The 27,564-nt window shown below is 42.7% G+C and overlaps 1 protein-coding gene across 2 annotated transcripts in view; it reads left to right on the plus strand.

Annotated features, from left to right (window-relative positions):
* The window catches only part of RASGRF2 (Ras protein specific guanine nucleotide releasing factor 2), a 2,022,215-nt gene that overhangs the window by 1,698,483 nt on the left and 296,168 nt on the right, over positions 1-27,564 (plus strand). The window lies entirely within an intron of this gene.

Genomic DNA, 27,564 nt, shown 5'->3' on the forward strand with positions numbered 1-27,564 from the left:
AAAAAATTGCGATTTCGCAATTAAGAAACACAAATTACCATCAATTCAAAGGTAATAGTAATTTGCGACAACGGTGAAAAGTGCATTTTTCAAAGTTCTATGTTGCACACATACATGTCCTTGTGGCGTATGTGGGGGAAACATACATTTGTTGAAATTGCATTTTCAGGGGTGCATCAGGTGTCCTTTTGGCACCCTTGCACCCCTGAAATTGCATACACAATTTGCGAGTACCTATTTGGTACTTGCAAATTGCGCATGCAATTTCCATTAATTCCTATGGGCCTCTAGGCCCAAAGGAATGAATGGGAAGCAATTCCTTATTTGCGAATCGCAATTTGCGAGTCGCAAATAAGGAATGTGTAGGAATCGCAAATTTTTGGGAGATTCCTACATGCATAAGCATTTGTGATTCTTAACTTGCCATTTCCTAAAAATCACATTATAGGAATCGCAAAAGCAGTTTGATGCATGTCACCCTATTTGCTTTAATGAGTTTCTCCTACTTCAGGCGCTACATGCTTTCCTGCAACATTCAGCGTGCCATGCTTTCCTGCAACATTCAGCGAGCCATACGCATTTTCACTTTCCAAGCAGCCCGGTACAGTGGATGCCGCTTCTTTTAAATGAAATAGGTATCGCATTTATAAGAGTTTGAGCTATTGGCATTTTAAATGGCAATGCCTTTTATTTATGTGTTAATTATCAAAACAGATAAATAAAAGGCACTGTCATTTACAATGCCAATAGCTTAAACTCTTGCAAAACCTAGACCTATTGCATTGCAAATGCGTTTATACTTACCTAACTGTTCTGGATTCTGTCTCTGAGTGTGTGAAATCAGTCCTCGATCGAGTGCATGCAATAAATTCATAACACACCCTCTGGATAAGCCTAACTGCTGCCCACACTACCACAAAGAGAGCTGTTAGCACCTACCTAATTTAGCCTCTGCTAACCTCTGGAGACTCCCTGGACTCTGTGCACACTATACCTTACTTTTGTCTAGTATATACAGAGCCAGCTTCCTACAAGCGCTAAATGAGTCTCTACAGTAGTACATTTGGCCAATAAACTCCCATGAGTCCCCAGCATTCATAGTGCATCATGATCTAGGCCTAAGGTTTTCGTTAGATGTAATTGGTCTGAGACCATTATTAAAATGTATCCCAATATGGATGAACCCAGAATGTAAACTTAATGGGTTGATTCTGATGGACTGCTTATCTCTGGATAGATGGCAGACAATCAGTTGGCTTACATATATCCAAAATAGATTTTCTGGTTTGGGGAGGTGGGAGACTTTTGAGCTATCTTTGTGTGGACCCGCATGCTCTATTGCTGATGCCGAGAAGCCATTAGGGAATTTAATGAACTAACCAAGCCCTCTATTAGAGCACATACACTTTTGAAAACTTGTTTAGGGATAGAGCCATACTTATTATTTATCAGGAAGAACTATCTTTGGTACTTACTAACACGATTTAGACTCATCTTGGTGCAATATCTTGTATGTGTTTGCATAGCTGAGAGAAACCCAGGGCCTTGTGCTTGCGACTGGAAGTCTCCACAAGTCCTCTTACATTTTATGAGGTTTTGCATATTTTATTCTTGTCCTCACAATGTTTTTATTCTTCCACTTTTAATAGAGAAAAGCTGTACATTTGTCCGCCCAGCCCTTCTTTTTCTACAAATGTTACCAAATGATCATATAGCTTTTTCTGTTGCATGTTTCTTATCAGCCATTATTACTTGCGGGTGTCAGCTGGGTTTTTAAGATGACTGTGACTCAAATTGTGGCAGATGTAATCTTAATACAGGATGCACTTTGTAGTTAGAATATAATTAGTAATACTTTTCTGACTGTGGCTGCGACTTTGTCTCTGCGTTGGTTTATTAGATTTTATTGTATCTTCGCTATATCGATGATGATGATATTGTCATCTGTGATTTTAATGTATATTTTTTCAGTATGTGATTTTATTGTTTGTGGCTAATTACCCCAAAAAGTTGTAAAAATAGGGGCAGACCCTCCGCTAGTTGGTTCAATGAAAAACTGAAAGCATTGAAACTAAAATGTAAAGAGGCAGAAAGAAAATGGAGAAAGCACTATGTAGATAAGGATAAGATCGCCTGGAAAGCGGCCATATCTCTCTTCAAAAAAGAAATGTTTGCCGCTAAACAGGAATATTTCGCAGAGATCATTCTGAACTCGTTAAATAAGTCCAAATGCATCTTCAAAATAGTTGATGACTTCACTAACCCTCAGTGCTCACAAAATGAGATCCAGCCTACTCAAGCTCTCTGCGACAGTTTAGCAACCTTTTTTGATGAAAAAATCAGCACTGTCATTACTGGGCTTAAAACTAACATCTCCGTAGGGGAAGAAGCTATGACTCATGGAGTAGCAACCTTGATTGATGGTGTGGGAGGGGTGTCCTGTGTAGGAAAACAGACTGGTGAAGGGACTGGTAAATTGAGTCTCTTGGACCACTTTCAGCCCCTTTCGGAGGAGGAATTTGGTGGGCTCGCCTTGGGTGGTTCCTCGGGCTCCCCACTGGACCCCCTTCTACATAAAATCTGGAAGGAATTTGCCTCAGAACTTTTTCCCAGACTCTGACAGATTTGCAATCAATCGCTATCCAGTGGAGTTGTACCATCTGGCTGGAAACAGGCCGTGGTTACGCCACTCTTGAAGAAGGCCACTCTTGACCCAACCTGCCCGGGTAACTACCGGCCCATCTCTCTCCTCCCCTATACCTGCCTGGCAGATGTACAATTTGGTTTCCGTCCAGAACACGGAACAGTGTCTGCTTTGGTGACCGCGATGGACGACCTTCGTCTGTTGGCAGACGGGGACAATCGGCAATACTTATTTTGCTCGACCTGTCTGCCGCTTTCGACACGGTTGATCATGGCATCCTGCTGACCCGTCTAGAGGAGGCAGGAGTAGTGGGCACTGCCCTGGACTGGTTTCGATCCTATCTATCTGGCAAGTGTCAGACAGTGGCTCTTCCACCGTTTCAGTCAGCCTTCATTAACATCTGTGATGGGGTTCCACAAGGATCTGCCATCAGCCCAATTTTATTCAACATCTACTTAAGCCTACTGATCAATACCATTCGGGCTCATAATGTGAAATTGGTAAACTATGCTGATGATACCCAGATCATTTTATCTCTTGATGGAACCCAACCTAATGCCTTGGAGGATTTTCATGTGTGCATGTGTGACACTATGCAGTGGTTACGAAATAATTCTCTACAATTTAATTCGGATAAGACCGAAATTCTACACTGTGCAGTTGGGAAGGTTCCTTTGCCTCTTCCTCACAACTTTTGGCCTCTTGGTACATCTACTCCCCTGACGCCGTCTAAGACGGTACGAAACTTGGGAGTCATGTTCAATGCCAACCTGTCACTGGAGACGCAAGTGAATAAGATGGTGGGGTGCTGTTTTGGCCTTATTAGAGCTTTGAGAAAGATCCTTCCATTGCTTCCCATCTCGGTCAGAACCTTGATAGTACAAGGCGTTATTTTAAGCAGACTTGACTATTGCAACGCCTTACTGGTGGAATCCCCCAAATATCTGATTCAGCGACTGCAACGTGTTCAGAATACAGCAGCGAAATTAGCTCTGTCCAGACCACGAGGCTCTTCTGCCTCAATGTGCTAGCTGAGCTACACTGGCTCCCTGTGCAGCAAAGAATATACTTCAAATCCCTTTGTATAGGGTTTAGGGCTCTGCATGGACTCGGTCCTAAGCCGCTACAGAAGAAATTGGTCCGGTTCATTCCCACCTGGAGCCTCCGATCCTCTTCTGCCTGTCTGGCAAAGGTCTCCAGGTTCAACAGAGTCAGACTGGGAGGAAGAACTTTTAGTATTGCCACCGCAAAACTCTGGAATGAACTGCCACTTGAAATCAGACAATGTAGTACCTTGTCCCTGTTTAGGAAAAGGATCAAAACGTGGTTGTTCCCCAGAAATTGATCCTGTCACCTCCGAGTAATGTCCATTTTAGATTCTGTCCTTCTCGCTTCACGCTGGTCTGTGTTTAGATATCTTTAGCGCCAGGGTACCCGTAGGGTGTTTGTTGCGCTCTATAAATACTATATACAATACAATACCCCCTTAACTGGATTATTTCAAATAAATGTATTCTTTGTATCTTTCATGTTTGTACTTTGTATTATAACCGGATAAAGATTATTTATTAACAGTAGCACAATACAAAATAATAAGCAAAACCAGAAAGAAATCGAACAGCATCCCTATTAGTACCCAAAAGATTCTCGCTCACCGCAAAATTGGAGGAATTATATAGGAAATCTTCTCATGGAACAAAATGAAAACTGTATATTAGCAATGGTGTGAGCAAAAGAAATACAATTTCAGCAAATCAGAGCACCAAAATGAAGTGCTACATACAGTGCCACATAGAGTTAGAATTACCTCCTAAGCACTATCACACTACATGAATAATGATTCGGCCCCCTCTATGCTAATGTAATCCGTAGAAGTCAGAACAAATGAGTCAAAAAACATGAAACTACTGTGAATGAATGAAATGCAGCGTGGGGCAAAAGAAACCTTGAAGGTTGAAACACTACTGAGCCCAAGCTAGAAAGTCTTCTTCAAGAACAATGCCTTTGGAAATAAACAAACATGACTTTGCTTGAATATGTGTAGCCTAAGCAATAAACAGTGCATAGCGAGACATCCATTTTGAACAAGATGGTGTTGGCCTAGCTGCGGCCTAGTAAGCATAAGCCAAGGATGGGCACCTAGACAAGGGATACCTAAAATTGTTTCAAAGGCAAGAGTATCATATAAGCGTACACAGGATTCGAGTGTGAATACATATTATGCTTATTGTTAATGATGGATCATTCTATACTTGCACAACACCTCTACACTGGTGAGTCCCATAAAAAAACTGTGCAGTGTGTCAAGCCTCAGTGGTTAACACAGCTTTACTTGGCGGCAACCGATCAGCCATTACAAACTATGTGATAGAGGAGCTGGTTGTCAGCAGTGCCGGACTGGCCGTAGCGGGCACCGGGCGTTTACCTGGTGGGCCGCTAGGGTGGGGGCCGATTTTGGGCCCCTGGGGGCCGTTTTTGTTACACGGCCGTTTCTGCAGCATAGCTGCAAAATCGGCCCCTGTAACAAAATCGGAGGAAACTGGCCCTGGCAAACAGCTCGGCCGCTCCCAGGGGGGCCAGCTGAGCTCTTTGCCAGGGCCAGTTTTGGTTCCCAGTCCGGCCCTGGTTGTCAGTGGAGTGGAGCATGCGTCATAGACACAGGCGGTAGCTGTCACAAACTTGATGAGACTGACAATGTGTTCGATGGACTGTAGGATGGAGTAATAGTGCAGAAGAGGGGAGAACTAGTTGGTGGTAGAAACGTCTGTGAGGGTCAAAGGTGATAATCTTGCAGAACAAATACAAACTCGATGCCCTTTTACCCTCTTAATGACAGGAAGAGACCTCAACTGATCATTGATTTTAATTATACATACAACATTCTACCGTAATTATTGAATTAATACACATCCTGTTTTTAGAGGCTCATATAAATGAAATTAAGATAAGCTGCATGGGGGAACATAGAGGTTGTATTTGCAACCCTTTGTGAGCCCTAAACGCCCCCACTGACATTAGTTACTGAAGTAAAAAATGCTTGGCCAGAAGTATTTGCTGAATTTGGGGGTGCACAAGAGGGTCTGTCCTTTTGCTGCCTTGGAGGCAACACCAAGGACAAGGCTCTTTCGAAGCTGAGAGTCTCGGAAGCCGCAGTGTTGGGATTGAAGTTACAGAGGTCGGCCACAGGCAGGCGCTAGATGTAGATTATGAAGGAAGAGTGTTGGAAAGTCTGGGCTCAGCTGCTGTCTTTTCCTCCTGGCTGGTAGATCAGGCGAATGTTAAATCTTGTTGGGGGGGTGGGGGGGGGGGAGCAAAGTGTCTGCTCAGAGTACAGAGGTTTGTTTAGTGGTAAGCTTTGGGCAAAGCCTGATGGGGCCATTCTACCACCTTTACAGTTTTTGAAATTGATGTGGTCGATGGGGGTTCCTTCGGATAAGATGGAGTTTTCTTTCGGGGGCGGCCCTACTGGGCCCATTTTTCTGTGTGACATGAAATTGTTGGTCAGTCAGTTTCTGAACCACCCCTACCTATTAATTATACGATGAGAAAATATGTTTGGATCCCTACCTATTAATTATATGTTGGATAAATATGTCTGGATCCTAGTGTTGAATTATTGTTCCCCATTTCGGCCCACATATTTTTGTGGTCGTTTGCTATACATTTACTTTACATACTGCGTTTAACGGTATGCCCAGTGGGGGGAAAGGAAGGGTGTGGAAGAAGGAGAGGGGAGACAGTAAAACCTATTCACTTCCTGTTCATTGTATTTATTGTGTGATCAAATGGGAGAATGTCTTCAGACTTCGTGGTCTCGTGCATTTCTATAAAAATGGATTGGAAGCATTTATTATTATTTGAAATTTTAATAAAGTATACTCACGATCGTGTGGTCCTCTTCCTGCTGCTCGCCCTATCAAGGCTCAGTGCAGATAGAATGAATACAGAAGTATGTGTCTGAGGAATCTTGTGCCTCATCTCTGTATGTAGAGCCTGCGACTTTACATAAAAATAACGCCATCACGTCTCCATGGAAACAAGTGTAACACATATTTTCCTACACAGAAAAGCTTACCTCGAGTGGTAGTTAAACTAATATTTGCATGCGCTTGTTCACTGCCTGTTACACGTTGCGAACACTAAATTACACCTCCCCTTTACTATTTCATGCAGCTTTCGGTTATGTAATTGCCAAGTCTAAATACAACCTGTAAAAAGATTTAACCAATCACACCTAAAATCCAGGCAGACACAAAGTAGGAAATCGTTATTGGACCTTTCCTGAGCAGTTTAAAAGCACACACTTTTTTTAAATCCAACTAGTGGAATAATTTCAGAGATGTATAAACAGGCTGAGCTTGTTCACGCTGCTCAACAGCGCCACCGTGTGCAATTTATCATAAATAGGTTTGACAATGTGAAGTAATATTTTATAAACTTTTAAAGAACTGTACGCTAAAGCTATAGCTATATTAACATAGAAATGCGAACTGCGGTCATGTCATTTACTCAGGACACCCTCCCCAAAGGAAAGCCTTTGAATTCATGAATCATATATTCATATATACAAGTTTAACTAATATATAGGGACACAAATTTTGCTGTAGTAGAAAACAATCCTCTTTGACAGATCCCTACTGTGGTGCTGTAAAGTACCAGCCCGTGGGATTGCGCTGCGGGGGAGGGGGGTTGTCCAGGGATGAAAATAAACATGTTGTGTTTTCCTGGTTGTTGGAAATTCCACACCCTGTACTGATATTCACCAGCTATGGTTATTATCACCAACCACACTTACGGTTCTTTCAACTGAAGTAGGCCTGGAAAGTGAATCTTTGTTCACTGATCCTGGCCACTATAATTGGGCAATGTCAGTGGTTTTTGACATTAATTTTATATGTATTGCAACTGTAGGTCCAATAACAGACATTTTGTAACAGGCAAGGACAGACAAACACGCACAATGATCTGTTGGACTGAGGAGGACGAATGTACAAGTGCAGGGATTCCACAGGGAGTGGAGGACACATCTAGAAGTGCTGCAATGCTGCTGATTGTGGAGGGAAGATATATGACTGTAGTGATCCCATGAGCGGCATCAAACAGATATAACAGCTTAGTGATCGTTTGGGCGTAGGCATGCAGATATACAAGGGCAGGTATCACATGTGTTGAGAAGGCTAGAAACAAGAGCAGGCATCCCATTGAAAAGTGAAACCTATGGACTGAGGGGAACAGATATACAAAAGGAGGGATCCTATTGGCTTAGGTAGACAGATATATGAAAGTAAAGGCACCATGGGCAGGGGACAACAAATATACATGGCAGTGCTATTGTCTAAATAGAATAGTGATTTGGTTGTCTTAAGGTGGAGAAACATAAAAGAGCTGTGAAGCAACAAACTAGGAGTGATCTTAAAATAAAACAAGGATAAATATAAATGCGCTCATAAGATCCCAGGATTACTGCTAATTGTAAACCTGGGCGGACAACTACGCTACGCTTGTGAAGTTTGCGTAGTTTGTGCTACTTCACGCTACGCGAATTGCACGTAGCACAGTGCAAAATCGCGTAGCGTAGTTGGCATTTTTTGCTCATACGCGGTCCTCAACGTCAAGTTGGCAACCGCGAGCGAGCAAAATGACATCCCGGCGAGGCTTTTTCCTCATTCGCGATCAGCAACATCAAGTTGCCAATCGCGAGCGTGGAAAATAAACCTCCCGGCGAGATTCTCAACGCGGGGAGGTCAGGTTTCTCATTGCGAGTGGTCGCGTATGCAATGATTGCACAGTGCGGACAAGCATCCAGAATTGTGCAATCATCACGAACAGCGTACTACTACTACGCGAACTACACCCAGGGTTAGCTAATTGTAGACTGTGACTCCCTCCCCCTCTCTGTGGCATCTGGCGGGGAGACCGCGCAGGGGAGTTGCACTCAGCCTTAAATTGTACCTCCATGAACAGTGCATCATATGACAGTGCTGCGGGCAAAACCAGCTGTGATGCAGTGATGTCTCACACAGAAGCGGGGTACCTTAAACAGCCCCGTTTGTTGCAAGTGGAGGTGCAAAAACGTATTGACCGCAGTTTGACATTGGGTATTGATGTAAATAAGGGAGGCGGCATCCGGCAAGTTAAGGAGGCAAAGGACCTTGCGAATCAGCTTTCGCCACCTGCCACTTGAGAGTAAGGGCCTGATGGAAACGGCGGCCATCTTAAAGAGGCAGGGGCGGTTTAGGCGGTCTAGTTGTTTTCACAATACCTATATTAGGGGCACTGGCGTGACCGCGCAGCGGACGCACGCAGCGGACGCGCACAGCGGGCGCGCCGCTGGCGCACCTAAAGCAAACCTGTCTGCGCCCGTCCGCGCCCGGGCCGCGCTCAGCGCACTACCCCCTGTCCATTTTTCCTCAGGCCTCCGGGAACGCCACGTTTACTCGAGAGCCTCCTTGTTGGAGTTAAATTTGAGGGAGTGTAATGCCAAGTGCTCTCGGATATTGGCATAGTCCAAGATGGCTTGGTCCCTCGGCCCCTGCTCCAACTGCTCTTGGCCTTTACCCCTGATTCGCCCGGAATACATTAAGTCCAGGGCTACTGAGGGCCCCTCCACTAATATGGTCACAGAGGCTTTTCCCTGTATCCTCATTAATGCCAGATCTCTGGTAAAACACAGCATGGAATGTTCTCAGCTGCTGCTGGAGTTAAACATTAAAATTGCATTTATCACTGAGACTTGGACGGACGAGGCATCCGGGCCAGACCTAGTTCAAGCAACCCCCCGGGCTACTATTGTGAGGTTCTTCATAGAGCCAACAAGAGGGGGGGTGGCATTGCCATTTTATATCATAGTTCAATACAGGGTACTTTTAAAGCACGATCACTGCCAGCGTGCGAAGCACTTGCCTTCAACTTGAGGCTTACGAGTCATTTCTCCTTTAAAGGCACCCTCATTTATAGACCCCCGGGCACTAAATTACCGTTTTCTCCTCCTTGGGTACCCTTTTTGAGGAGGCCTTGTTGGAGAATTCGTATACCATATTAGAGGATTTTAACTTTTATCTTGAGCGGCCTGAGGATCCAGATACAGCACGACTCCTTAATATGATGGAAACCGCGGAGCTGATGCAACATGTAGCGGGTCCATCCCATCAGGCGGGTCACACACTAGATGGGATCTTTTCCAATATAGCGGAATTAGCGTTCACAGCTTTGATACCGCTGGTCTGGTCAGACCACGCGGGAGTCAGGTTTAATATTACACCCACTCCCCACCTATCCAAGGGGCGTCCCCAAACAGTGGCCAAAGTAGTCAGAGCCTGGAACAGGGTAGAAGCGGAGACCTTATCTAGGGCACTCTCCACTTCACTTACACCCATTCCCAGGAATACGGAGGAGGCGGCTCTCTCCTATACAAACTGGCTTACCCAGGCCTGCGTAAATCTGGCGCCGCCCAAACTAGCGGTTTTTAACAGAACTACGCCCTCAGCCCCATGGTACATGACCGAATTGAAAGCGCAAAAATGCGTATGCAAGAGATCAGAATGTAATTGGAGGAAGACATATATGGAAGGAGAAAAACAGGCATATCTGGCAAACTTGGCCAAATACAAACGTATGCTAAGGGAAGCCAAACAAAAGCACTTTGCCGTTCAGTTTACAGCAGCGAAAAATCCTACGAAAGAGATTTTCCCCCACTATTAATAAAATGTCCCTAGTAGAACCAGCCTCAGTACCGGCCAGCACTGAGTTATGTGAAATGATAGCTCTGTTCTTCCAGAACAAAGTGAATACTATCTTCACCAGTCTCAGTGGCCCGATTCAGAGGAATCAGGAGGGCGCGACTAAGCCCAGTGAAACTCTGCCACCAATTGTCCTTAAGGAGTTTAGACATCTCACCTTTCAGGACACCTTGGAGTTGATAGTTAAAGTCAAATCCGGATCCCCTCTCGACCCCTGCCCGCTTAAAGTCATCAAACTGGCACCAGCACCGATTGCCAATCATCTTACAGCAATTTTCAACGGTATGTTTGATGAAGGGGTATTTCCAGGAGTCTGGAAAAAGGCGTCTATCCTCCCCTTGTTGAAAAAACCTAGTTTGGACCCTTCCGATCCAAATAACTTCCGACCCATTTCGCGCCTTCCATTTCCGGCTAAGCTAGTTGAAAGGGCGCTAAACCATCAACTCACAATCTTTGTGAGGAACACTTCTCTTCTGGATCCTTCACAGCACGGATTTCGGGAGGGACATAGCACCGAATCCGCGCTGATCGCGGCTACGGATCAGGTCAGGTTCACGGTGGATCGGGGTGGAAAAGCAGCTTTGATCCTTTTGGACCTATCCGCTGCTTTCGACACGGTCCATCATGGCCTGTGAATGGACCAACTTAGGAAAAGTGGAATCCAGCAAAAGGCATGGGACCTATTAATCTCCTTTCTTTCCGATCGGAGCCAAATAGTTTCCTTGGAAAACTTTGCTTCCCAACCTTTTTCACTGCCCTGTGGCGTCCCACAGGGATCCTCGCTGAGTCCCACATTGTTCAATATTTATGTTTCCTCCCTAGCGCCCATTATCAGAGACCACGGCTTTAGCGTAACCTCCTATGCGGATGATACGCAAATTGTTGTGTCTCTTTTACCCGGCCATGAACTTGGGGTGGACCAGAATTTTCAGTCCTGTATGTCAGAAGTGGCTCGATGGATGGCAAACAACTGCCTCAGGTTACATTCTAACAAAACCGAGGTGATGCTATTTGGGAACAACCCTAGTTTTTGGACCCCAGCATGGTGGCCGCAGGAACTGGGGGCACTTCCCACTCCGGTAAATCAAGTTAGGAACCTTGGAATGGTATTGGATGCGAAACTATCCATGACATTACAGGTAAAGACGGTAGCCTCCAAAACTAGCTACATTCTGAGAATGTTGAGGAAGATTTTGTTCCTTCTTCCTCAGGAACATCGACAGACTGTTGTAGCGGCCCTGATAACATCAAGATTGGATTACTGCAACAGTCTATACCTCAACATTCAGGAAGGCCTGCTGCACAGACTACAGTTGCTGCAGAATGCCGCTGCCAGACTCCTAACTGGCCTCCCTAAATCTTCTCATATATCTAAGGCCATTCGAGACCTACACTGGCTTCCTATTAAGTGTAGGGTCCAGTTTAAGTCACTTTGTTTGGTCTTTAAGGCCCTACACGGAGAAGGCTCAGACTTCCTGATTAACAGGTTTAAAAGGTATAACTCTGCCCGACACCTCCAATCGTCTGATGCTAATCTGATCAAGGCCCCCCTAACAAAGAAAGTTAACTGCGGCGGCCGTAGTTTCTCATATGGTGCGGCAAGGTTGTGGAACGGTCTGCCTTCTCACATGCGTTGCATGAAAAATGTATTTCAATTTGGGAAAGCACTGAAGACTTGGCTGTTTGTCAAATAATTCTGGAGCTAGGTTTATGGAGTAATGGACAGCGCCAGGACACCTCTTGTGGTAATCGCGTGCTATATAAATTACGTTAACATAACATAACATTATGATGTCGGGCGGACACCGTCTCGGTCCTGAGACCGACCGACCTCTGGTCGGTGGTCCCGAACGGCTTATTACAATGCGACCAAACACTGTTCGGTCGCATACTCCCATTTCTCAATGGAAGCTCGCGTTATGGCCGTAAACCAGCTGTAACACAAGCTCCCATTGAGAAATGGGAGGTGTTGTTCATCCCTGCACCCCATGGCAGGCACCGCAAGGTGCCTGCCACAAGGTGCAGTGATCAACAGGGTGACACCATAGGTGCCCCCTCGGCCCCCAACTGGGGGGCCTCAAACACGCTTTTCGACATGGTTTCCATGTTGGACAGGCCGGCATGGAAACCATGCCGGAAACCATGCATCGTAATCCCAAGGGCGGAAAGGCCTGCCCTCTGGGATTACGAGCCAGTTCCAACTGGCCCATCGGAAGCCAGCCGGAATAACTGGCCAGTTAACTTTCTGACCGCCAGCATTGTAATGCGGCGAGCGGGAGGTCCGCATCATAATCAGTCCCATATTGTTTGCTTGAGGAACAGCTACTCCAGTTTGTCTTCTCTAGGGACATTCCCTTAAGGTTCCTCCATGAGCTCAATGGGCAGCACTTTCTCGCAGCTTTCTGACTATTTTGTCTTCACTGCTAATGAGATTTCCTCTCCTCTGCATTGTTCTTTCTGGTTGGAAAGTAAACCAGTGGAATCTTCCCATGACTTCACCAGCTGCCATCCATTCTCAATGGCACAGTCGGGAAAGGAGGTAAGTGCTTCAGTGAAGCAAGGCATCGGCAGCAGTGCCCCTGATGCTGGAAATAACAATCTCGAGTGGCCACCACAAAAGAGCCATGGCACCCCGCACCCAAGCCCATGGCTCAGAAGTGGTGCCTCCGTAATGAAAAACTGGTCTCTCAGGAAAAGGGAAAAATATAAGCATGAAGACAGAAAGCACAATTCTAGCAAAATAAGTAATTGCGAGCCACAGAATGGCTCATGTGATGAACTTGAAAAGATTTATTTTGTAGAAGAAAAAATGTTACTCAAAAATGCAGTTTGCACGGAAATTCTACATATTCCAGAAAAAGGAGAGTTTGGCAGTCTGTATTCTGACCATTCAGTTGTTCAGCTTAACAGCCCATCATCTTGTGACATGGAAGCTGAAGACAGAAACCAGATGTTACAGGAATGCAGGGGCGGCCTGCATAGGTAAGAGCGGTGAGGCGGTAGGGCGGGGGTGTGAGGGGTGGAGAGGGGAAGTCGACAGACGACTGCAATGCAGCGGGCGGAAGGCAAGTGGTTTTATTTATTTTTTATTTCATTTTACCTATCCCGTCGTCTGCCTTTCCCCACGCTTACCTGTGACAGCCGCGCCTGCAGGAACGCTTAATTAATCAGAGTATTGTTGACAAAAAAGGAAATGGGCTGAAAGCAACTACTTGTCAGTTTATGCAGTCTTGATGGGGCATCAGTAATGGGCACAAAACACCGCCACATCCCTGAAACGGAATGTTATGGGCAGAATGTTTCTTTGTTTTCAAAGACAAACAAAAGAAAAGTGCCTACCTTGCGCATGATGGGCGAGGTTCAAGGTGTGCATGCGAGCACTGGCCATTCTTCAGAGGAGGCATCATGAAGTGCGATGCCCGTGCATATTAAATTCATGCGCATGGGAATACAAATAAAAACATGAAAGCGGGCAATATTAAAATAAGAAAATACACGTGCTCACAAGATTCCAGGATTGTAGGAGGATTACTTTCCATAGCTGATAATTGTAGAAAGTGACCACCTCCCCCTCTCCATGCAGTCCGGCAGGGCGACTGCAGAGGGGAGATGCACTCAGCCTCACATTGTGCCTCCATGAACCAGTAAGCAGCATGCCAGACAGTGTAACGGGAACGAGGGGGGAGGGGGGAGGCTGCGGTACCTGGCCCTGCTAAGAGTGTAGACCACAGTGTAAGCCTCATGAATTAGCTGGTGCCTGCACCCCTTTCTGCAGTACCTCTGTTCCTATACCCAGAGCTGCACTCTTACCTCTGCTGGTGTTCCTGGGCTTTGGTGATCCAGGGGACCCTGGACGGTGAGCCTTCACTGTGGCTCCCAAGTCGCGCAGTGTGCTACTGGCTCCAGGCTGCTGCACTAATCTGCAAGAAAGGATAGGCAGCAGGCCCTCCCGCAGAGGCCTGGCTTTCATGGTTTTATAAAAATAATGATGAAAGCGTGCGCCGTGCTAAACATGAAGCACGGAGAGTGTGCATATTAAATTTATGAGCATAGCGGCCCTTGAAGCGGGCCCCATGGTGATACAAATAAAGACATGGAAGCAGGCGATGTGCTACAACATGAAGCGTGGCCCCTGTACATATTAAATCTATGCTCATGGTGGCCCGTGAAGTGGGCGCCATGGTGATACAAATGAAAGCAGGTTCCGTGCTAGTCGCTGTGGTAATATAATATCACTAGCCCATGGTGATACAAATGAAAGCAGGTTCCGTGCTAGTCGCTGTGGTAATATAATATCACTAGCATCAAATGAAAAGAAGTGGTCACTAAACGAAACCCCTAAACACCTAGTAGCATAAGTGAACTGTTGTTGGCCGGTGCTCCTTAACATAAAACGGAAGTGATGTTTCAGGAGCGCCAACCAATAAGGAGCCAGGAAACAAGAGCAACACAGGAGTGAACCAATGACAAGTGGTAGGCGGGATTACACTCCTTACACAGGTCTTGCAGACAGCGCATGTGTGCTGCCTAGGCTCGACCTAAAACATGCATGCGGCGGTGGCCCTTACTCAGGTCTAAAGGATTGTTCACAGGTACTGGCTAATGATTGATAAGGGGCTACTATCAGACAGATATGACTCTTATTCTGCCCTAGTACTGATGCTGTTCGACAGAAAGTGCACTGGGGTCCTGCTAGCCAGGCCCACAGTGCCAGTGCTTTTCCCCTTAAAACAAGGTACATGTCTAATTGTAACCCAATGGGCAAGAACGTTAACACCCCTGTTAGTCTCTAGTAAATAGGTGCCCATGGTACCCAGGCCATGAGTGCTAAAGAGGGTCCTTATGGCCTGCAGCATATATTATGCCACCCAAAGGGACCTACACAAAAACTGCATGCAGCAGGCTATAGCAGGATACGTGAAATGGTGCAAACCATTTTGAAAACACAACATGGCACACTCCCAGTGTACCATGCCAAAGTACACTGCATATATTATGTGTAAGTCACCCCTACAGCAGGCCTTAAAGCCCTAAATCAGGGTGAATTATATTATATGTGATGGCCCATCTGCATGAGCAGATAAGCTCCTGTGATTTCTTGTTCCATTACTAGATATTGCAGTTGATCAGACAGCCATATTAAGGACATATACTGGGCACTGGTCAGTACGAGTTACCCAGCTACATGATGACTGCACTGAAACCAATGGTCTTTGGTATCAAAGACCTCATCAATAAGCTGATGCCAGTACTAGATATATTATGACATGCACCCAGATGGCACCTTAGAGGGCCCCTGAAAACCTGCTAGCCCTGTAGTGTGCTGGCTGACTGGTAATGTCCAGTCTGCCACTACAGACAAGTTTCTTACCCCATGTAGGTGAGAGCCCGCGCTCTCAGAGGGCAAAAACAATGTCTGTTCCGAAGGAAGGTGTTCACACCTCCTCCAGCAGGATGGCTTGTGAATTAGCATGTCAAGGCCAGAGGCTTCAATGCCTCTACGCCTTAGATATGTGACAAGGGCTTCCCCCCAGACCTTGGAAACACCACCTGAGGCCCATTTGGCACCTAAGCATGTGGTAAAATAGTCAGAAGGGTGTCACACCTCAAGGCTAGGCACATCCCTAAGGTGGGCCACCTGAAGTGGACAGCCAAGGAAGGGTTTCACCATTTTGAATTTGGTGAAAGTAGAACCTTTGGGTCAGGTTTATGCCCACTCTCCCCAGGAATTGGTCATATAGGGGGTGGAGTAACCCCAGGGGTAATTAGCCCACTGACAACTACACTACACTCCCCTAAACACCCCTAAATTCAGTATTTAGGGGTCCCCCTGACACCAGGATTCAGATTTGCCTGCTGGGAACCGAAAGAAGGATAAAGAAGAGCCGAAGTTGTGAGGAACTGCACTGAAATTGGCGCCAAACCCTGCCTGGCTGCTTGCACTGTGACAGTTGATTGTATGACATAATTTCGAAAGACAAAAATTCGACCTACAAAAATATCGCAACAAAAATATCGTGGTCAAGAATATCGACATCCTATCTACAACATGGTAAGTACAAAAATATCGATAATTTAATATCGATGTCAAAAATATCGTAATTCAAAAATATCGTTTTTTTTTTAGTTTAAAAATATATGTAAAATAAACCAAATAATACTTATAAATCAAAGAAACATAATTAAATATATTGTATAATATGTAAAATTTATAATAAATATATATAATTAAATGAAACTTTAATTAAACATATATATAATATATAATATATACACTTACTTAATAATTACTTTTAATAATAATTTCTGTAACATATAAATTATTAAATATTTATTTAAATTACCAATACATCTATACACATAAAACAATAACATTAATAAATAATAAATAATTACATATCGCAAATAATAATCAATAATTTTAATTTGAATAATTTTTATTATTAATTATATATTACAATAGCTAGAATATTACAAAACATATTTAATATCAGACACAATAAAACTACTAGTCCAACTTCAACAAAAACAACAGTAAGGAAAATGTTGGATAGCGTAGGGGTAAAAATATCTATTCCAACTCCCGAGAGTGCAACAGTAGGGAAAACATTGGATAGCGTAGGAGTAAAAATTACTATTCCAACTCCAAAGAGTGCAACAGTAGGGAAAGTGTTGGATAGCGTAGGGGTAAAAATTACTATTCCAACTCCAGAGAGTGCAATAGTAGGGAAAGTGTTGGATAGCGTAATGGTAAAAATTACTATTCCCACTCCAGAGAGTGCAATAGTAGGGAAAGTGTTGGATAGCGTAAGGGTAAAAATTACTATTCCCACTCCAGACAGTGCAACAGTAGGGAAAACGTTGGATAGCGTAGGGGTACAAATCACTATTCCAACTCCAAAGAGTGCAACAGTAGGGAAAACGTTGGATAGCGTAGGGGTAAAAATTACTATTCCAACTCCAGAGAGTGCAATAGTAGGGAAAGTGTTGGATAGCGTAAGCGTAAAATTTACTATTCCCACTCCAGAGAGTGCAATAGTAGGGAAAGTGTTGGATAGCGTAAGGGTAACATTTACTATTCCCACTCCAGAGAGTGCAACAGTATAGAAAACGTTGGATAGCGTAGGGGTAAAAATAACTATTCCAACTCCAAAGAGTGCAACAGTAGGGAAAACATTGGATAGCGTAGGGGTAAAAATTACTATTCCAACTCCAGAGAGTGCAATAGTAGGGAAAGTGTTGGATAGCGTAAGGGTAAAATTTACTATTCCCACTCCAGAGAATGCAATAGTAGGGAAAGTGTTGGATAGCGTAAGGGTAAAAATTACTATTCCAACTCCAGAGAGTGCAATAGTAGGGAAAGTGTTGGATAGCGTAAGGGTAAAATTCACTATTCCCACTCCAGACAGTGCAACAGTAGAGAAAAGGTTGGATAGCGTAGGGGTAAAAATTACTATTCCAACTCCAAAGAGTGCAACAGTAGGGAAAGCGCTGGATAGCGTAGGGGTAAAAATTACTATTCCAACTCCAGAGAGTGCAACAGTAGGGAAAGCGCTGGATAGCGTAGGGGTAAAAATTACTATTCCCACTCCAGATAGTAAAACAGTTGGGAAAGCACTAGATAGCATAGTGATTCTATTAACATTATAACCAATTCAATAATTTCTTATAAAAAAATTGCATGTTAACAATGTTTTAAAAAAAAAAATATTATTAAATACCAATTATGTAAAATAAATATTTAAATAAATAAATTTTAATTACATCCCACACTATTCCCCCTTTAACACACAACACACTACACATAAAAATTCACATAATTAATTTAATTATGAATTAATCACTTAATAAAATTAAATCACCAATGAATTACTAATTAACAATTAATTAATTAACTATAACAATAAAGAAATATTATTAATAAACTATTTATAATTTATATAATTAACAAAATAATAAAGTAATTTTACAATTAATAATTAATACAAAATTAATTAATCTATTAATCACATTAATTACCAATTATTAATTGATTACAAATTAATTAATCATAAATACCAATGAAACAATACATATTAATTCATTAATTATAATTACATTACTTCCCACCCTATTCCCCTATAAACCCACAACCCACTACACATTAAAATTCACATAATTAATTTAATTATCAATTAATCACTTAATAAAATTAAATCACCAATTAATTACTAATTAACAATTAATTAATTAACAATAAATAAATATTAATAATAAACTAATTATAATGTATATAATTAACCAATTAATAAAATAATTGTACAATTAATAATTAATTAACAATTAATTAATCAATTAATTACCAATTATTAATTAATTACCAATTAATTAATCATAAATACCAATTAAACAATACATATTAATTCATTTATTATAATTAAATTACTTCCCACCCTATTCCCCTATAAACCCACAACCCGCTCTGATACTAAAACGCTAAATTAAATGTAAAATAATTATAAATCTCTAAACATTTATTTTTTAAAGTATTAAAATACATTACAATAATCTTTAACATACAAATAAAATACATATTAAATGACATTACACTAAATAAATATCGATATTATTGACATCGAAATTTTTACTTACGATATTACTTACATCGATATTAATTACTTCGATATTATTAACTTCGATATTACTTACCTTGGGATCGATATTCTGTCCATCGATATTCTTGACTTCGATATTCTGTACCTACGATATTAAAAACACGATATTATTGTAGGTCGAAATTTAAAACTCGATATTTTGGCTAACCACCGTGACAGTTACAAGACCGTCTCACCAGAAGCTGTACAAACTCCCCAAACCTTTGGAGGATTGTTCTTACCATCAACAACCACACTGCATCTCCCTTTGGGTGGAGGAGCTATCCCCCTCAATCTGCAGGCATCGACTGCATCGACCTGGTACTTTGTCTTGATGCCATCGAACCCACCGAGGGAGCAACTAGGGAGCAACTAGCCATAAAGATGATGTAATGGGTCCAGGAGGCGAACCCCGTTGCTCTCACCAAGTTTGGAACCGCTGACCCCTCCCGGAGCCTCTCAGTACTCCTGTGTACTGGAGCCCATGCAACTACCAAGGCCTGTTGCATGTCTAGTCCAAACACCACCAATGCCAACACCGACCTGCCGTTGAGGGACTTCAGGATCTATGAGATATTCTTTAGAGTAGCCTTGCTTTCCTGTTTTCTCTCCTTCTCTGGTTCATCAAAGCCAAGTGAGAGCTTTTAACTACAGCGACCCCTGGATAAAACACCTCTTCCCACAAGCCTCCCAGCCTGGGTTCACATAAACCAGCTGTGCCCCTGTGCTCCATAGACCCTCAAGAGCCGAGCCCTACTTTGGGTTCTGCTGTACTTATCACCAAGTCCCCACTTGCTGCCTTTCTTTTTCAGGTACCCTTACCATTGACTTTACTGTGTAGCGCTCGAGGCTACCAATGCGACCAGCACCTCTGTACCTGAACTCACCAGGGCAGGTAAAACCGAACTGCTGGTGGTTTCTTGGACCTTGGCCCCTAAGCACCTTAAGGCCCAAAAGTCACCCTCATGAACAACTCGCAAGTATATGTATGCAGTTTATGTTTCTCTCATAGGATAACATTACCACAGTCGAGGCTCATACCTCAAAACCATTACTCGACTGTATTTTTCTATTTCTACAAAAAGCTATAACTCCAAAAATACTTACCTGATTCCAATGATCTTGGTGTCTTCAAATGTATAAAAATTTGTGTTATTTTTCTAGATTGGTCTCAAATTTCTTCTTGAGAGTGTTTTTCATTTATTGACTCTGTGTGTACAACAAATGCTTAACACTATCTTCTGATAAGCCTAAGCTGCTTGACCACACTACCACAAACAGAGTTCTTGGAATTATTAAGTTAAGCCCTGTAAACCAATAAGGGTAATCTGTACTTGTTGCATGGTGTGCCCTTATATTGGCACTACCACATAAAAAGCCAACTTCCTATTGCATACACTAGGGACTGTGCAGCCCAATGTGTATCATGTGCAAGACCATATAGGAAGCCTTGCCTATCATGGACTGTTGGACCTATCAGCCTTAGGGTGGTCTTTCCCCAAACCTTTTGCCTTTACCCTCCAATTTATGGATGAAATTAGTATTGTTGGCCTTAGGACTCAGTGCACGTTACCACTGCTAACCAGAGTTAAATTGCTTGTGCTCACTGCCTAAAACATAATGGTAAAAGTGGCTTACACCTGATTGGTGTATTTAATTTACTTATAATTCCCTAGCAAAGTGGGACACAATATATATACCCAGGGCCTGTAAATTAAATGCAACTAGTGGTCCGGAAGCACTTATTGTGCCACCCACTTAAGTAGCCCCTTAAGGTAGGCCTTAGGTGCCCATAGGGCAGGGAGCGTTTGAACTAAAAGGTTGGATCTGTATGTTTAACTTTTACATGCCCTGGTAGTGAAAAACTTCTAAAATTGTTTGTTCACTACTGTGAGGCTTTCCTCTCCCATTAAATATCATTGGGTTGCCTTGTTACATTTAAAAAGTGCTAACCTTTGATTGGGAACAGGTAAACATTTCATGTTTGGGGGCTGATAAATTGTAATAAAAAATCTTCTTTAATGGAAAAGTCTGCCTTTAAGTTACAATTTTGAAAATGTCACATTTTGAAATGTGCTATTTTCCTGTTCTATTACATTTGGTGCCTGTTCCTGTGTCATATGACTGGTTGTAGTTTGCAGTTGGGCCTTATTTCTCTCAGACAGCCACACAGTAGAGGGGCTAGGTGTGCTTGGATGTGCCATCACTGGCAGGATGGGGAGACGTGGCTGAGCACAGTCTCACTTGCAACTGTTTAGGCTGTGACCTGCCTTCACACAAAGGAGTTGTTCATGCAGTTAGATTGGAGCCACGGCATGGGAAGCAGGAAACTTCAAGCCCTTCAAAGGGAATTCTCTAGAAACTTCTCCTGCTTCAAAGAGGGCACCAGGTATAAAAATAAGACCCTCTGACCCACTCTTCACTTCAATTTTTGGACCTGCAGAAGGACTCTCTGCTGCTGTGGCCTGCTGTGTACGTCAGAAGACTGCCTTGCTGCCTGAAGCCTGCCTTGAAACCTCAGAGGCCTGCCCTGCTGTTTGAGCCCAGTTCTACTGCTGAACTCAGGACTACCAGAGTGACTCCAAGTTCTAGTTGTTTAGGCTCCTGATCAGAGCCTCAGGGACAGAAAAGGCTCAATACATCTTGAACTTGCACCCAGATCCAGCCTGAGTTAGAGCAGTGTCGGCATTCTGATTGCCTTATCTGGCAGCATAATGAACGTGAATGTAAAAAACGGGCATATCTGGAACATTGTCATCCCTTGCATTATTGTGTCCATCACAGGCATATTGGTGGCCATCCATGACATATAATGGTCAAGCATTGACTTCTAATGGAAGCCCGGGTACTCACCATATACTTGTGCACCACACAAATCCAGATAACAGAACATTCTGGTATATGTGTAGCATTCCAAGCATATAGTGGTCACCATTAGCATTTGATGGCCCATCATTGGCAGGTGAATTTGATGCATGAGCATGCAAGGTAGATTTTGCCCATGTGGGCCTGAAGCATAGGAGTATACTTTATAGAAATGAAAAGATGGCATTTTGAGTCCAAATTGATAGATTTGCTAAAATGAGAAACTGATAGTTTGGACACAAAGGGTTATTTTTGTCAAAAAAACGAAGGGCTGCACTTTCAGAAAATATCACTCTGGCTTTTGGGGTGAAGATTTTTGGATTTGTAGATTTTTATAATACATTTACAATTTGGTGATACTTCATAATGAGTCCGGGACGCTTATTGATGTTATTTCCTTGATTCAAGATGTTTCTATATCTCTGGCTCTTATTTCAACATATATATTGATATAGCTTTATATAGCATTATCATCACTAATCCTGTGTGAAAGCCTATAAGATTGCCGTTATAGCTTTATCATCACTAATCCTGTGTAAAAGTCTATAAAATTGCTGTAATCCTAGAAATATATTTGCTCTGCTTCTGGTTTCTAAGTGTGTGAGATCTGTCAGATATAGCTTTCCTGTCTAGTGATGGAGATTATGAGAAACATGTAACGTTTTATTTTCACATCCTGTCCTGTCTAAGTAATTTCACTTAAAATACACTTGGAAGTGGCAGGATGGGAAATTCAAAAGGAGTAGAGGCTAGAAGACAAAAAAGGTGATACATACATGTTCGTAAATGATAAGCGGCCAGGTCGCATTGCATGCCCAAATAATTTGAGTAACATGTTCAATTTACATCATTTGAGACAAGGTTTAGGGAAGAGCACGTTTGATTACCACTTTATAACTTTTTCTTCTGGAGTATCTAAGGCCAGAGCCTCTAAGGTTGCTATAACTATACTGATGTGTCTGTTGCCTGAACCTGTTATACCTCTAAAACTTGAGTTGTAACCCAGATGAAGGAGTCCATGACATTTTTGTAGTTTCTTTATGGAGCTGTGCAATGGCATCCAGTGTTACTGTGCCGGCCCTCTACACCAGATTTGCTCTGGTGCCATCTTGCAGGAGTATTTCAGTAGAAGTTGAATCTGGGAGAGGTATACATTCAAAATTAACTTGAGCTTAATAATTAATTTACATTTCCAAAATCGTCTCTCGAACAGAGAGAAATCCACTAGCTTTCTCTTAAGAGCCCCAGAGAATGAGTATCTATTGACTATTCTGATGCCAAAAAATAAACACCTTCTAAGAGATATATATACATCTTTTCATTGGTCATGGTTAAAGCCAATCAGAACATTCCTAGGCTTCAGTCCACCAACTGACCCTTTCCCCCACCAAAGAACTGCTATCCATTAGTCCCACTTTTACTTTGCTTTGCATTAACGTCTCAGAGCCATACCCATTGACTAAACTCTGAACAAATCGCCACAACTTTCACATATATTATGCTATTATCGACAACTCTATAGAAAGGCACACTATCATTGTCAAACTTGGAAAAGAAGACACATGGGACGAGATATTTGGTGTCCCTGTATTACTGGACCCCGGTTTGTCTAGTAAAAACAGCACTGAACTAGCCTAAAAGAATTGTTTTGGTTTTAGGTAATTTATGTTTTTTTAAACTTGGTTTTGTATTTATCTATTTTACAGTCCTGATGAAATCCTTTCTCAGGACTAACTGCGTTGACTAGGATAGATGTTTTGTATTTGAAGAATAAAAACTGTTGAAGATGTATCTCTATGGCTCTCGTATATCTATGAACTGATTGCAGCTATGTCCATCTTAACGAACTGTGTTTAAATGTATTTATTGATTTTTGATTTTTAGACTATATGAGTGCTTTAGTATAAATTTGGTAGCACTCCCTACTGGGTTGAAAATTGTCTTACAGGTATAGCTGGGGCCCACCACCAAGTGCCATTTTGCATCAAACACTGATCTCATGGTGAATGCAGTCATGTTGTTGACTGCATATGCTGTGTATCTAGACTGTAGAGCGTTGCCAGCCCTGCCCTTTCAGTTCTTATCCCCGTGTCCACTAGCCCAGTGCAAGATGAACCCATAAACAGACTGCTGACAAGCCATAAGTGAGAAAATGAATCTACTGTAAAGGAAATATACCCAGTAAGCAGGTAATATAGACTGCCCTAATGTTTGGTCAGAAAAAGTATCAATATGTGCATGCACAAGCCCTTTTTGAATTGCATCTGTCCATTCTCAATGCATCAAGCTTTCTACCTTGATCTGAGTGAGTAAAGCAGTAACCTAAAGATCTAATGTATATATGGGTATTATTGTATTTGGGGTTTTTCTAAAGGGCTTGAAATAACCCAGTTAGTGGCTTGTAGGCGCTAATGTTGACGTCACCGGGAGAGGGGTATGAGAAGAGATATACACGTGAGTTTGGCTCAATTGTATACCTCTCACTGTCTAATAAACCTACTAAAGTTTTAGTACAGGTAACAAAGCTTCGGAAGTGAGGCAGTCTGAAACCAGGTAGAGAGGGGCGGTCTGGCCACAGCCATCTGACCAGTAGGATTTGTGTAAATCAGTCTGTTACTTCTCTTAGAACAACAGGTTTGTCCAAATGCCATGATGAAGAGACGTGTCTTCAAGGATGTCTTGAATTTGTTGTAGTCAATTTCTAATCTCAGGTGGGTGGGTAAAATATTCTAGATGGTTCTGGTGTTGAAGAGAGCAGCTTCCAAATCTTTTATATCAGAATCGATGGGTAGACAGTAGACCTCTGTTAGCTGACCTGAGGTTTCCAGTCAAAAGGTACAGCTACAGCGAGTTTTAAAGGGTAACCTTTCTTTTATCCAGAGCAGGTGGAGTGATCAGAGAGCAGAGCCCATGTGATCGTGTAGATTCAGACCCAGCTGCATGATAGCAGCCTGGTTTTGTACTCATTGCAACTTGGCAAGGGTGCATTTGGCAGGTCTGTTCAAGACCAATATAGTAATCCAGGCCCGACAAGGCAACTTTGAGGTTCAAAGGGATTTTCTTGTAATGTAGGGATAGCTGTGGTATTGGCATTATATTTGTAATTGTTTCTTTAACTCTGTTATGTGGAGCGTGAGGTGGAATACTCGTTGTCACCGTCATGAGTTCCAATCCAGGGCGTCAGTTACTACTGGTGTCCTGGAGTGGAGGTTGTACCGCCTGGCGCTCACCTGTTTGCTTCCTAATAAGCCATTTATCCTTCTACAATACGTTCCCTGATTCTTACAATTGGCAATGAGCGGAGAAAGCATCGGAATCCACGGAGCAGAAAAGGAGATGAAACATTTTTAATTATTCTATTTCCTTAACGGCAGAGGACTTCGTCGTGCCTGTGGCTGTGGACGAAACTGATCGATTTTGCGAGGTTCCGGACCTTTGGTAACGTAAGAATCACATTAGTGTATACCGGAGCAGGAATTTTGAAAAAGAAAGAATAGAAAGTCACCTTTTGATAGTCGCGTGAGCCAACTGACAGCGGCGGCATCTTTCAAGCTGCAGTAGTGTGGCAGCGCGAGCGGGGATATCGCATGCGCATTCTTCGATCATCAAGAGGCACGTCATCGCGCAAGGTTACAAACATGACTTTTGCGTGGCGGCCATTTTTAGTATACACAAGATCAAGGGGGGATTAAGAGGATATCGGAACGGTCATATTGTGCTGATGTTGGATCATTTTTGACGGAAGCAATTATAATCAGCACAGAATAAGGAACACTGCAGGAAACAGGTGAGAGAGCCGGGGGTTTAATTAAAACAATATTTTTGTGGAATTTGAGTCATTTTGAGCTCAGAACCAGCGTACTATCAGACTGTTGGGGATTTTCTCTTTTTTTTTTTTAAGAGACCATGCCATAACGAGAGTAAGACCTTATGTGAGCAACATTAAATAGTTTATGGATCAAGGAGACCAAGAAATAGAGGAAAATATGGCACAACAGAATTTCACAATTAGTGATCCACATGCATTTTGGGTGAGTGGTCCTCAGCCTAGCATCAAATGGGTGGAGTGGAAGGAGTATTGTGTTAATTACATTGAAGCTATCAATGAAGCAGGGAAAATGAAACCTGAGCAAAAAAAAGGATTTTGCTTCACTCCTTGTGCCCAGTAGGTTTAAAAACATATTTCTTGCATGTCAAAAAGTGCAGGAGGAGAAGAGAATGTGTTCGAAGCTGCGTTGACTTGGACAAATATTTTGCACCTAAGGTGTGTATCGGTGTAGTGAGACACAGATTCTTTCAAAGGAAACAGAATAAAGAAGAACTTGTGGATGACTGGCTGGATGACCTTAAAAAGATTGCGATTGACTGTAAATTCGAAAACTTACATGACGATCTTATCCGTGACCAATTGGTTATGCACAGTAAGATAGATTGTGGGTGAATGGAGACGCACCCTTAGATGATATTTTGGCAATTGTAAGAAAAGCTAAGATGTCTGGGAGGTGTGCCACGGTGGTCAAAGAGTCAGAGAAAGACAGTGGAGGCGTGTTTAAGTTACAAAATCAAACTAGGATCCAAGGACAAAACATGAATGGACAGTGGCGAAACCAATCACATAAGAACGCAGGAGTAGAGAGAAAATGGGAAGAGAGAAGATGCTATCGTTGCGATAGCAGAGAACATCTAGCATTTAGTAAATTTTGTCCTGCTTTAAAAAAGAAATGTGGCATATGTGGGCTGTTAGGACATTTCAGTAAGATGTGTCGTAGAAAAAATAATGTAAAATTTGTAAGTAGTAATGAGGAAGAAACTGAAGGGGATGCTAGAGTTGAAGACAGTTGTGTCAAGAGTTTACAAGCGAATTATCTTTTGAATCTAGTGGATAATTGTGTGAAAGGGAAACCAATATGTGAAGTATCTTTGGGAGGTGTTAAAGTCGATGTGTGTGCCGATTTGGGGTCGCCTTACACTATTGTCAATGAAAGTGTATGGAAGAATGAGTTTGAAGGTAAAATTGGAAAACATTTATTCCCCACAGATGTGAATCCGGTGAGTATCACAGGAGAAAAAATCGACATGCTTGGTTTCAGGTGGCTTACATTTTTGTTCAAGGGGAGGTCGGCAAGAGGCAATTATATGTAGCGAAAAATGGTCCGTCAGTACTTGGTTGGTTTGACCAAAATAATCTACACATCATCCTAGACCCAAACAGTGTGGAAAAAGTACTTATAATGGATGAGACTAGTAAAATGGGGGATGTTCTAGTACATTTTTTTCCAGAAGTCTTTGGAAAAAGTTTAGGAGCACTTGAAGGTTTTGAACATAAGATCAAATTAAAAGAACAGGCGGAACCTAAGGTTCACAAAGTAAGGCCAATACCTATATTGATAAGAGAAGAAGTCAATAAAGAGCTTCAGGGGTTATTGGCTAAAGGGGTAATTGAAGAAGTGGAGAGTTCGGAATGGATTTCTCCAGCCGTAATCGCACGCAAAAGCAACGGTAAAATCCGCTTATGCATCGATTTACGCCATTTGAACAACAATATTGTTATTGAAAGATTTCCCCTTCCAAAAATTAACGAAATTGTTTCGTCTTTGAGGGGAAAGAGTTGGTTTTCTACCATAGATATATCAGCAGCATACCACCAGATTATGCTATCATCTGAATCTAGGAATCTCACGGC

Source organism: Triturus cristatus, chromosome 2_1 (genome assembly GCF_964204655.1).
Source record: "Triturus cristatus chromosome 2_1, aTriCri1.1, whole genome shotgun sequence".
NCBI classification, from domain to species: domain Eukaryota; kingdom Metazoa; phylum Chordata; class Amphibia; order Caudata; family Salamandridae; genus Triturus; species Triturus cristatus.